The sequence below is a fragment of the Microcebus murinus genome, chromosome 15 (assembly GCF_040939455.1).
Source record: "Microcebus murinus isolate Inina chromosome 15, M.murinus_Inina_mat1.0, whole genome shotgun sequence".
NCBI lineage: Eukaryota > Metazoa > Chordata > Mammalia > Primates > Cheirogaleidae > Microcebus > Microcebus murinus.
In genome coordinates, this window is record NC_134118.1 from 38308719 (window position 1) to 38322452 (window position 13734).

A 13734-nucleotide genomic window follows, 5' to 3' on the forward strand; every position below is an offset into this window, starting at 1 on the left:
AACCCAAAACATCTAATAAATAAATAATGTGTATGGCTACTCAGTAGTAGACTTTCTAGACTAGAAATCATTCCATCGGATACTCAACAGTCCACTATCGGAGAGGGCTGTCAGATAAATCTTGTGGTAGCTGCATTCATGTCCTGTAAATCACATATTATTGTCTGAGTCTTCTGCCAGGTCATCTATTCTTTCTCCATTTATCAGAAATGCATACAGTATATAGAAAAACTAGAAGCACCATGTAGTCTGGACTGGCATCCTGTCTGAGTAATTAATTAGCAACAAAAGTTAATTTAAAATACTGTGTTAATCTGATTTTTGTTTAAAAAAATTTTCATCGGAGTATGTAGATTGTTGTTATTTTTGGAACTATTTCCTTTTCATGAAGATAATGATATAAGGTTTGGTCTCTTTTGACTCAAGTGATTCTTTCTCTATACCTCTGAATTATTAACTTAAAAATTACAATATTCACAATATGAATCAGAAAGCACCATTGTTATGATTCTTTTATGTCAGTGTTTAGGTTATGTTTTTGAATCTTTATAGTAAAATATTTCTTTACTGTAAAATTATATAGTATTTCTTTACTATAAAATTATTCTCTAATTTCTTTTCTCTATTCCTAGATGTTTCTTCATTTTGAGTTTATCTTTCTGAATATATGACATTAATGTTATTATTGCTTTTGCCATTTTAGTTCATGAACTTTTCCTTTTCATAGTTGTAATGGTTTTATACAAGTGTATTTTGTGTATGAGTAGATTATCAAAATAACCCCCTCCTCAAAAAAAAAGCAAGCCAGCTTTATACTATGGCACAAAGGAGTCTTTCACCATTAGGCCTTTCTTATTGCTTGAACTTCATTTCTTATCATTTAGGTTTTAATTTTGTATCTGTTCTCAAGCCCTGCTGAACAATTAAAGTTACCCAAATGTGCCATCTTATTTCTGTGTCTTGGCACATGCTTTTTCTTTTTCTCAAATACCTCTCTTTCACATTTGGTTACTAATTGTTGGTGGCTTCTTACCAGATTACAGCTTAAGACCCTGATATCTATGGTTGATATCTTTTTTTGTTTGTTTTTATTTTAGCGCCCACTGTAGAATTTACCAATTTAAGTATACGTATGCTAATTTGTATACTTGTTTATTGTTAGTCTCCCTCTTTGTATTCTAGACTCTATGAAAGTAACAATTACTTCTGTTTTGCCCATTAAAATATACTCATTACCTATACCACAGTCCCTGGTACCATAATGGCTGTTCAATGAATATGTATGGGAAAGATAAATCATTCAGTTCCTTGATAAAGTACAATTTCTTCTGGAAAGTTGTCCTTGATTCCTTTCTTCCCCACAACTTTATCCCTAAATGAGGTATCATTTAGAGCATTCACTGACAATATGATAATTATTTCATTCTATATTTAAATTTCCTAGGAGTTATCTTTGTCTCCTATTTAGACTATAAGTTTTGTTTTTTTTTTTGAGACAGAGTCTCACTTTGTTTCCCAGGCTAGAGTGAGTGCCATGGCATCAGCCTAACTCACAGCAACCTCAAACTCCTGGGCTCAAGCGATCCTTCGGCCTCAGCCTCCTGAGTAGCTGGGACTACAGGCATGTGCCACCATGCCCGGCTAATTTTTTTTATATATATTAGTTGGCCAATTAATTTCTTTCTATTTTATAGTAGAGACGGGGTCTTGCTGTTGCTCAGGCTGGTTTCGAACTCCTGACCTCGAGCAATCCACCCGCCTCGGCCTCCCAGAGTGCTAGGATTACAGGCATGAGCCACCGCACTCGGCCTAGACTATAAGTTTTTTGAAGGCAAACATTGTGTTTTCTTTTCTATTGTATCTCTAACACGTGGTATAGTACTGTTCAACCAAATGTTTATATACTTGCATAAGTAATGAATGAATGGTACTATTGATCATAAATCGCCGTATTTTGGATTTTTGCCTTTGGTCTTTTTCATTATGAAATACTCCCATACTTTTTGATGTTAATTAGTTTTTATATTGTTCTTATTTTCATTAAAGCAGCTATGTTATTATTACCAAAGACTGTAATTATGTTCTTTCTTTATTTTTTGACTTAATCAGACTCACTTCTTTTAAAAGATTAACTTTATTGAGGATAAGTTATATATAATAAATATACACACACGTTAAGTATACACTTCAATTAATTTTGACATATATACCACCATGTAACAATCATTTTAATCCATAAAGTTTCCTCTGCCCCTTTGCAATCAGTCCCCATCTCTCTCACCTCAAGTTGTCACTGATTTGATTTCTATTACTATGGATTAGTTTTATTTACTGTAGCACTTCATATAAATGGACATTTTTTTAAACTGACGTGCTTAGGTATTCATAGTATGCTGTGTTTAGAATACACATCAACCTTTTTCACTAAAATTCACTATTCAGTATTAAGAAAATGGTGTAGTTTTTTAAAAGAAATAATTAAGCCAGTAAAACAAAGGATTGTTTTTTGTCAACTGCAGAATAGGAACTTTGACTATAAATTGCTTAGTGGAAATAGAAATAAGTCTGGGGTATGGAAATCCTATGGTATGAAGTTTTCTAATAGTAGCGTGGTGAGGCCATTAACTATACTTTTAGAATTTTCCATTTTTACTGTCAATTGGGCTCAGTTCAAATGCTATCTTTTCTACAGAGCTTTGGTGAATATCTCTGCCTTGACCAAGGCCTCTTTTTTATACTTGCTATAGTGTTATTTATTCATTTATTTAGAAGCAGGTATCATATGCTTTTGAGACAAGCCCCTTTCTTTAAGGAAATTATAATCCATTCCTTAAACTGTAGAAGAGACACATAATCATAATATAAGATAGAATTTTATATGGACTTTAAGAAAAACACAAAACACAGGAACAGGGAGTGGCATTAGGGTGGAACCCTGAAAGCTCTTTATTAGTCCCTATTTAATCTGATGCTAATTTTATTTTTGTTCATGAGCATATCTTTTTTTGTTTGTTTGTTTGCACAGGAGCTGGGGGGGGGAGATTGGGGTAGAGGGAGGAGTCGAGTATATAATTTTCATCTCCTGTGGCTGACAGCCAGATTATTTTTTGGGTTCTATGTATGTTTTTATAATTTCATCAGGATTAACAGATATTAAAGTTCCTAAAGTATTTCTTCTACTTGATACAGTGTCTATAACTTTCCTTGGTTGAAATTGTGGTAACCATATGCTTGTTTGATCACTTCTCACTATCTGACTTTTCCAGTACAGCAAATTCCAGAGTGTGTACCATGTCATAATAATGGATGTTCTGTGAGAAAAGCATACAGTGTTAAATAAGTTTGTAAAATGTTAGTTTAAAGACATTTCAGTTTCTTTCTGGTGTGTTTATACCTCATCCTTAGAATGTACTTATAGAAAATTAGTAGATATAAACTGATTGTCCCTGAACTTTGTTATTGTTAGTACCTATGACCTTTTGATTGCAGATGGGATGAGAATCAATAGGGTAATGTCTAACATGGGGATAAAAAAAGTAGGCTTCCAGTACAATCACCTAATTTTGCCTTAGAGTGAATGCTTTATTCTTATAATGCACAAAGAATAAAGGCTGAGAGAATAGATATTCTTTGTTGAAACGGTCAGAGTTAATTTAATTTTGTGTGCAATAGAATCAGTTGACCTTTTAAGAAGGAACTATAGACCTTTGAAGCTTGGAAAAGTCAAGCTGTATAAATTGGTCATGAAAAATCTTAGATGCATTAACAATTCTAAAGTATTTGAAATGAGCTTAATAACTGTACTTTATGTTAATATGACAAAAATATATTTTTAATTGATTAAAAATTTCATTATAGATAACTTTCTATTATAAGGTAGAAACATTTGCCTTTAAGGAACAGCAAAAACATATTAAAAACAAAATAAACCAGAGTAAAATGCTGTTTTTTCTTTTTAAAAATAAAATATTTAGGTTGATGGTTTAGTGAACATTAATTGATCTTTATTTGAATTTGGATGCAGACTTTTTCATAATATTGATTTCAAGTGCTGTTACAACTGAAGAAAAGTATAATTTAACTCTAGATGTAAGATTTAATCTGAAATACAGGCGTCCTGTTGATTCACCAGCTCACTAGGATTTAGAAAACACAACCTTTTAAGGTAAATTTTGTGGAACTGGTAGTACACCCTGTGGCTTGGCAGTCTAGTCAGAAGGATGATACCATGCTGACTATATAACTAGATCTTTGAACATTATTCTCAAGGGTGGTAAATGCAAAACAAAGTAATATCAACTGGCACTTAATTCTGCAAGTTCCCTGCTGATCAGGGTATTCAGTGAAATGGAACTCTTCCTGACAGGAAGTCAGCCTATGAGTATGGAGACATCTAAAAATAAAGTGTGTTTTAATATGGCACCCTACTGTTTTACAACTGGTCTTTTAAATTTGGGATTAGGAAGAGAGTTTGGAAAAGGGAGAAATACACAAATGGGACTATTCTGAGCATAGCAGTTCTTTGGTTTTAATATAATTAAGAGTACAGGTCACTGTTTCTATTTCTCAGCTATTATTACTTACTTTTGCTTAGCCCTTTCTTTTTTTCTATTACTGCAAATCAATCTACTAAAGGTATTACAGAAAGGCTAGACTAAAAGCGTAGAGTTTGAAAAAAATGTAGTTTGAGATTGCCTTGGTTTAATTCCAAACTTTCTGATAACTTTTTGAAGTTTCAGCTATACTCCTGTATTATATATTTTTTCATAAATAGATTATAATTTAGTGGATTTTAGTCAGAATAATCAGAATTAATATTAGCCATTTCAGTTTCTTAGACTCCAGATTTAAACCTTGCTGTTTAGAGTGTTTTCACATTTGTCTTAGCTCTGATATAAAATTGTTATTTAGTGCTTTAGTACCTTGACATGTACAACTAGGACATAATAGCTTAATTTAGGAGGGGACAATTATTATATTAGTAATTGTACAAATATTCTATCTACTGTACATTTTTTAGTCAGGTAGCTATTTGTAGTCAAGCTGCTATTTTATAATATGGACTTCTAGAAGCTTGTGCTCAGTTTTAACAAAATCTGAAAATCCATTGTTCCTAAAGGTGATCCCATTATTTTCTGTGCCACCTATGATGCCACCTCATTCTGGGAAACTCATAAAGTGCACCCAAATATAAGTAGCATTGATGTCATTATAGGGATTACTACTCTAATGATTTTTAAGGGTTTCTTTTATAAACTTCAGTACTTTTTGTTTATACTACATTGTTTTCAACATATCTCCCGTGTTACCTAGTTGAGAAATACTTTTATAATAATCTACTTCACTGATTATCAACCTTTTTTCTAGTCAAATACATCATTGTAATTAATAGTTGCTCATTATGATGATTCTAAGCCTGTGTCCTGTAAAGAAAGGGGGAAGGATAAAAGGAAATATTATTTTAAAAAGCCCTCTGTAAAGAATCAGATTCCAGCTGTAGAGAGTGTAGATCTTAAACGTTCTCACCACAATAAAATGCTAAGCATATGAGGTGATGGATATGTTAATTAGCTTGATACACTCATTTCACAATGTTTACATATGTCAAATACCACATTGTATAATACATGTGAATATATGCAATTTCTCTTTGTCAGTTATACTTTAATAAAGCTGGAGGAAAAAATAAAATAATTCGACTTGTCCAGCTTATTCCTGAATTAGTCAAATGACGGTTTTCCTTTCTCCTGATTTTACATCTTACAGCACATACTAACAAATTTACTTTCTAACAGAGCCTCTTTATATTTATTTTTCCTTTCCAGGCAAACCTGTTTTAGTTGTTTACTGTTTGGTCAAAATCCAACTTTTCTGCCTTATTTTCAGTGTCCCTAACAGCTGTCTTATTTTCATTTGTACTTATTTTCATGCTGCTTTGTGAAATAGTAATCATGAATTTGACATATGTATTATGTATATCACACTATCTTCTAGGTGGTTTACCAAAAAAACCAAACTCTGTAACCCTAAATCTGTTCCCTACATTGTCCTGACTCTTTTTCTTCTAGACTGTGCTTTTACAGATACTTTTACAGATAGTGAATATGAAAATGTTTACTAGTGCCCTGAATATAGGATCCACAAGGCATTCTTTTTTAAAATTTTTTTAAATTTCAGCATATTATAGGGGTACAAATGTTTGGGTTGCATGTATTGCCTTTGCCCCACCTGAGTCAAAGCTTCAAGCGTGTCCATACCCCAGATGGTGCATACCACATCTATTAGGTGTGTATGTACCCATCCCCTCCTCCCTCTCCCATCTGCCCAACACCCGATGAATGTTATTACCATATGTGCACTTAAGTGTTGATCAGTTAATACCAATTTGATGGTGAGTACATGTGATGCTTGTTTTTCCATTCTTGTGATACTTCACTTAGTGAAATGGGCTCCAGCTCTATCCAGGATAATACAAGTGGTGCTAAATCTTGTACCCTGCAAAACTAAGTTTCATATACAAATGAGAAATAAAGGCCTTCTCAGACAAGCAAAGACTGAGGGAATTCATCAAGACAAGACCTCAAGGGCATTCTTTTTGATGGTAATTATTTATTTCTGAGAATTCTTTATTCAGAAGCTCAGATTGTAATTAGGCATTTACTTGAAACAGCCATATTGCCTTGTTGGCTCTGCTGGCTTGCTAGGTTATTATTGTTACAGTATATCAGATACTACAAAATTGAGGGCAAATTAAATTTTGGTTTCTTATCATTCCTTTTTCAGAGGAAAGATTGCCTGTTTATTTGAGAAGACTTTTAAGTTGCTTGATCTTTCAGGGTAGTCTTGTATTTCTATCCATTGAAGTGGTACACTGTCATTTGTAAAACATTAGCCTAGTTTGTGAAAATAGGATTCTATTTGTTAGTACTGTAAGTTAGAAAAGAAAAAAGGAGGTTAATTAGTGGCAGTGGGAAAGTAAAATAATGGGAGAGAATTTTCAAGAAGCTTTTTGTTGTTTAACCAGTATCCTTACCATATCTAGACTGCTGCCTTACTTATTTGGATATTTGGCTATAAGTTGCTCTGCGTGATATCAGCTTGTCACCAGTATCTCAACTGCCAAATTTCAGTTTATTATAGCCTTATAGGCTTTATACTTAGCAAATTAAGGTGACTTTCTGAAACTGAAAATAAAACCGGTCACAGCTCAATCACTGTTAGAACCAATACATGGAGCATAATTGACTTGACTTGCCTGAAAAATTTTCCTGCTCTTGCCACAATATATTAGAAAAAAAATTTTTATTTCTTTTGAATATTTTGAATTTGTTCAAACTTGTTTGAATTTGTTAGTAAAGTTTGCTTCCTTTTGACTTGCTGTTTATGTTGTTTTCATTTGGTTTCTCCAGTGTGACACATTGAAACATGGTTCCCCAAAAGATAGCCATGACAAATCCTTGGTTAACTTGTTTGGAAAAAAATCCTTGCAGATCTGATTAAGTTAAGGATTTTGAGGTGAAGAGATAATTCTGGATTATCTGGGTGGGCCCTAAATATCATCAATAGGTATCATTACTAGAAAGTAAATGGGAGGTTAGAGGCTGACAAACAGAGGAGTAGGCAATGTGAAAATGGAGCATAGAGCAATGTAGCCACAAGCCAAGGAATGCTGACAGCCACCAGTAGCTGGAAGAGGTTCTCCCCTGGAGCCTCAGGAGAGATGTTCTACTGACACCTTATTTGTGTGGCTCAGGAAAACTGATTTTGGACTTCTGGCCTTCAGAATTGTGAGAGAACCAATTTTTAGTGCTGTAAGCTACAAAGTTTGTGACAATCTGTTACAGGAGCCACAGGAAACTGATATATCTATTAATAGTAATGATTTGAGTGTTCTTTTTTTTTATTTCGGAATTATGGGGGTACAGATTTAAGGTTTCAATAAATGCCCATTTCCCCCCCTCCCCCAACAAGTCTGAGTCTCCATCATGACCATCCCCCAGATGTTCTTAATGTTGAGTGTTCTTAATGAAGTACTTCTCCCTGCTCCACCTACCAATAATAAATTATGATTTCTTTAACTAGTATTTTAATGTTAGTTGTATGGACACTTGTGTTAGGTGCTGTTGAGGGCTTCAGGAGGTAGAGATCTCTACATTTACAGTGTTTCACCATAGGCGAGGAAACAAATTCTAATGTGTGAAGTTTCTGACCCAGTAAAAAGATGCAGAATAAGCTAATATTGTATATATTTCTAATGGAGATGAAATAAATAGAATAAAATACAACTAGAGAAATGTACTGTTGATTGTTTCATCAGACCTGATTTATTTGTGGAGTAAAACCAGGTCATCAAGTACTTCATCCTATCACTATTTCAGTTATGTTGTAGGTCAAAGAATGGCCTAAATCATGATATTTATCCATATCATGTTTTATGACTTTTGTATTAGAGTTGGTATCAGCTAATAAGTCATTAGGAGCATTGATCAATATTTGAAAAGAGTTACTGAATCATTCTGGTATGAAAGGTTTTATTCTTTTTCACCATTAACTCATTATGCATGCTCTGATTATTTATAAGTTGTGGCTCTTTACCACTATAAGAAGTTACTGTAACATACAATGTATGTAACTTAGTTTATGTTTAAAATCAGAGACCAAAGCTTTATAGGTAGATGGACTATGAGATTTGGAAAATTTAAATTCTGCATATATCATCATTTCATAGCATAAAGATAAGACAATCTTATTTGCATCTACTGATTGCTAAAACAAATATTTTACAGTTTATGTTTTATTTGAAGTTAAACTTTGAGCACTGAAATTAAAATCTCATTTTATATTAACCTTAATTTATTCGGTGAATACATTGTATCAGTTTACAGTGGCCATTGTTCACAGTGGAAGACTCCAAATGGTTAAACAGCAGGGAATTTTCTGCTTTTAGTTAAAAACTGCTGTTTTCTATATGGCTTATTTACCACATGTTTAATTCTTAATGTTGTGTGCTGTGGGATTGGGCATGCAAAAGTCAGCAGAAAGAGTTCTGGTTTTTACATCTAGAGCTATTACTTGCTGTACAATAATAAAGGCACTATTTTATTGGGTTACTTGTAATTAACTTCAGCACTAGGCATTCATATAAATCATTCGTAATCTGTTTTCTTTAGATTTTTATTCTTTTAAACTGGTTTAACGTACTTGCTTTCTGTTGTCTTTTTACATATGGATTGAGGTTGTAATTGCTTTTTGGAATTAGGCTGTCAGAAACCAACATTTATGTGGATTCAAGAAATGATTGAGGCAGTTAATGAATTTTATAGAACATTTTATAAAGATTTGTTACTGAAGTAAATATTGTAGTAGCATTGTTTTGTTGTGAACCTTAAATAAACAGAGATTTTATTCTCTCAAGTTAAAAAGGGTCTAGACATTCAAAAAGTTAAAATGGCAACAATTATTAATTAGAAAATATTTACACTTGTTATTTTTTCCAAAATCCTGACAAAGAAAATATATGAAATTTCTTTGAAGTCCTGTACATCAACTTATTGATATTTTAGAATTTTAAATATCTGAATCTTCATATATTTTATACTTTGCATAATATCCGATAAATGCCATTTTATATATTGACTAAGAATTTATATCATTTTGTGCTTAAAATTTTTTATGACTATTAGTTTAAAATGAAATAAAAATTAAATAGAGGCAGACTTGAATGAAAAGAAAACACATTTCAAAAGAAACATACGTCTGTCTGGATTTAAGTTAATTGCATATTATTCCAAACTAAATATTAGAAAAAAAAAATTTGTTTCTAAAAATGATTTCATTTGTTTATGGTAGTCTGTAGAAAGAATTTATAAGTATTAGATGTTTTAACTCTCTTCTACTGGTTTACAATCTTGATAATTCTTATAAAATGATGTGAGGTTTATTGAGGTAGGAAATGGGAGGTGTAAAGATAGCTGTTTGCACCCATGTCCTGAAAGAAGTTCTTTTAAAAAATTCAGTTGGTAAATACTTTTTATTATCATTGAGTACATTAGTTTAAAAAATTTTTAAAAATAATTAGCTGTTTTATATAGTTTTAGTGGAAGTCTTTCATGTTTCCCCTCCAGCAGTCTCTAATGAACAGTCCTTGTAATTTCAGTACAGGCTTTGAGATTCCCTAAAGACTTGAGTTCAGAGCTCAAAGGGCAGCAATTGCCATATGTCTGGAGAACTGGAGTTGCCAAACAGAATGACCACGTACTAATAGAACACATTTATACAGCTCCTGAAGTGGAGCCCTGATATAGGCTTAATGATGATCATCTGTTGAGAGCTTGTAGCTTGAAAGGGTTAGAGAAACTTTTGTCACCTTTATTGAAATCAAGCTTTCTATATTGATTAGTGAAAGATCTTGACTAAATTGATACCAGTTTGGAAGTTCTTAGAAGGATCATTGTTGTCTAGAGAATACATTTTACCTGAAAAAATTAAAAACCAGACTTTTAGAGGCACTTGCAAATATGTTAATATTTCATATGCCTAAACACAAATAGCAACGAGATTGGTTTTTTGATTGATGATTTACAAATAATTTAAAAATACTTATTGTAATTGCATTATTGCATGGATATCTTAATTTTGTGGAGTTTAAAATATTATATATTCTGTAAATATCATAAATAGTTACTTTCTCAAATTCAATTCCTTGCACATAGTGTTCAAAAGTATTTGTTAAATAGAAATACTAACAAAAAATTGTTAAATAGAAAATAGCCATTTGCTAATGAGATTTTAGTAGAATTTTTCTTTATTTTCTTTCCTAAACTCTATAGTTGTCTGTGTATATATTTCATTTACTAACTGAGCTATAATATTTGTACAAGCTAAATGTACATTTTAGATGTATATGTTCACAAAAATAATGGAAACCAAAGTTTCCAAAGGACAGTATTCTGTTTAACTATTTCATGGAATGATTTGTTTAAAAAGACAGCAGAATAAAATCTTTTCTAAACTATTATGCTATATTCTTTTCTGGTATGTGGTTGGTTACTCAGGTTTGTGTTAGATGTGCTGTTGAGAGAGTGCTGACACAAAGTGCAAACACTGTTGAAAAGTTATTGATAGTTTACTTTGAGCACTTAAGATTACTATATCTTGACCATGAACAAGTTTTGCCTAGTATTGACCTTTAATGCTGTGTATAATCTGCTTCTCGGTTTTGTATTAATACATGCCTTTCCTCATTTGAGCTCTCCTCCATGGCTTCCTCCCTGGACTTCTGATAGTGTTTCTGTCATTTGTTTAGGTAATTGGAACTATATCCATGCAATTTGATTTTACTACAACATCTTTAAAAATTAAATGGATATTTCATTGAGGAACCTAAGCCTTTGTTTATGTTTTCGTAAGGAAAATGAAACAGTTTGATATGAATTGAGGTTTTTGTTAAATTATTCTTCATTTCTTTCTTTATCATAAATTTTGGTTGGCTCTTGAGATCAAAACTTATAAAAAAAGGATAACATTACTACCTGTAGAAATAAATTTAGTCTTATTTGGTAGGTTAGAAAACTGTCTTTAAAAATGTATATTCTTAATAGTTAGCTCATAATATATTTGTATTTTCATAGTTTTGACACCTGTATTTGTGAAACTTGAATACTTATTCTATTATTTAGAGATTTTCCAGAATAATCTTGGATACCATAATCTATTGTCAAGTTAGAAAAAATATGTGTATAATATTGTTTTTATTTTCTATTTATTTACTATTCTGGTTTTAATGCTTGTGCAAATTAGCACATTACCTGGTACCCTATTGAATTGGCAAATGCTTTTGTCTCTTCACACCTGTCAATAAGGACCACCAGCAGAGTTTTCTTTCAGCTGGCAAACCCAGCAATGTGCCTTCACTGCACTATCTCAGGGGTATATGAACTTTCTAGCTATATGTCATAATTTGCTTTGCAGAGATCTTGATAGCCTTTCCTTTCCACAAGAAATCATACCGGTCTATTACATTGATAACATTATGCTGATTCCACTTAGTGAGCAAGACATAGTAACTACTATAGACTTTTTGGTAAGACATTTGCATGTCAGTGGGTAGAAGTAAATCCAACAGAAAATTCGGGGACTACCTCAGTGAAATTTCTAGGGGTCCAAATTCTAGGGGTACATGTCAAGATCCCTCTTCTAAGGTAAAGAATAAGTTGGATCTGGCCCCTCCTACAACCAAAAAGAGGCCTCTTTCTGGATTTTAGAGGCAACATATTCCTCATTTGGATGTGTTACTCAGTCCTGTTTTCTGATTTACCTAAAAAGCTGCTAGTTTTGAGTGGAGCCCAGAACAAGAGAAGACTCTGCAAGAGGCTGCCATGCAAGACATAGGTTCCAGGAGATCCAATGGTGCTTAAAGTATCAGCGGTAATAGGGATACCTTTTGGAGCCTCTGGCAAACCCCTTTAGGTGAATTTCAATGCAAACTCCTAGGATTTGGGAGTAATAGTAGATTCTCAAATGGCCTGCCACTAGGCCTTAGTTGAAATTGAACATTGAACCTTGGGGCACTTAGTTAACATGCAACATGTACTGTTTATTATGAACTGGGTGTTGTCTGTTCCACCAAGCTATAAAGCTGTGCACGCGCAGAGACACTCTGTCATCAGATCAAAGTGGTATATATGTGATCGCGTCTGGGCAGGCCCTGAAAACACAAGTAAGTTGCATGAAGAAATGGCCTGAATTCCCTTGGTCCTTACTCCTGCCACTCTGCTTTCCCTCTCCCAGCCTGAACATATGTCCTAATGATGAGTTCCTATGATCAGTTGATAGAGAAGACTTGGGCCTGGGTTACAGATAGTTCTGCACAGTATGCAGGCATCACCCAAAGTGGACAGCTGCAGCACTATTTGCCTCTTTTCTGGGATATCACTGAAGGACAGTAAAGGGAAATCTCAGCGGGTAGAACTTTGAGCAATGCGTTTAATTGTTTACTTTGCTTGGAAGGAAAAATGGCCAGGTGTGTGATTATTTACTGGTTCATGAGCTGTGGCCAGTGGTTTAGATGGTCAGAGATTTGGAAGGAACATAATTGGAAAATTTGTGACAAAGATGGGGAAGAGGTAAGTGGATAGATCTCTCTGAATGGGCGAAAAGATGAATATTGTGTATTTGTGTCCTGTGTGAGTGCTCACTAATGGTTGACTTCAGCAGAGGATTTGAATAGTCAAGGGATTAGGAAGACCTGTTCTGTGAATATGACTCATCCTCTTTCCCAATCCATCCCTGTCAGCGTCCAGTGGGCTCATGAACAAAGTAGATATGGTGGCAGGGATGGAGGTTATACATGGGCTCAGCTACATGGACTTCCATTCACCAAGGCCAACCTGGCTGAAGCTATTGCTTGGTGCCAAATATTACATCAGCAAAGACCAACCCTGCAACTCTGATATGCCACTATTCCCCCCAAGTGGTCAACCACCTACCTGGTGGCAGGTTGATTACATTGGACTCCTTCCATCATGGGAGGGGCAGTGTTTTGTTCATATAGAACTAGATAATTTATCTGGATTCAGATTTGTCTTTTCTGCATGTAGTGCTTCTGCTAAAACTATTTACCATCTGTGGACTTATAGAATGCCTTATCAACCATCATGGTATTCAACACAGCATTGCTTCTTATCAAGAAATTCACTTCACAGCAAATTAGTGCTCATGGATTAACTGGCCTTG

General features: G+C 33.6%; 1 protein-coding gene across 10 annotated transcripts in view; it reads left to right on the top strand.

Annotated features, from left to right (window-relative positions):
- LRBA (LPS responsive beige-like anchor protein) overlaps positions 1 to 13734 on the top strand; it is a 635991-nt gene that overhangs the window by 210408 nt on the left and 411849 nt on the right. The gene's annotated exons all lie outside the window — the stretch shown is intronic.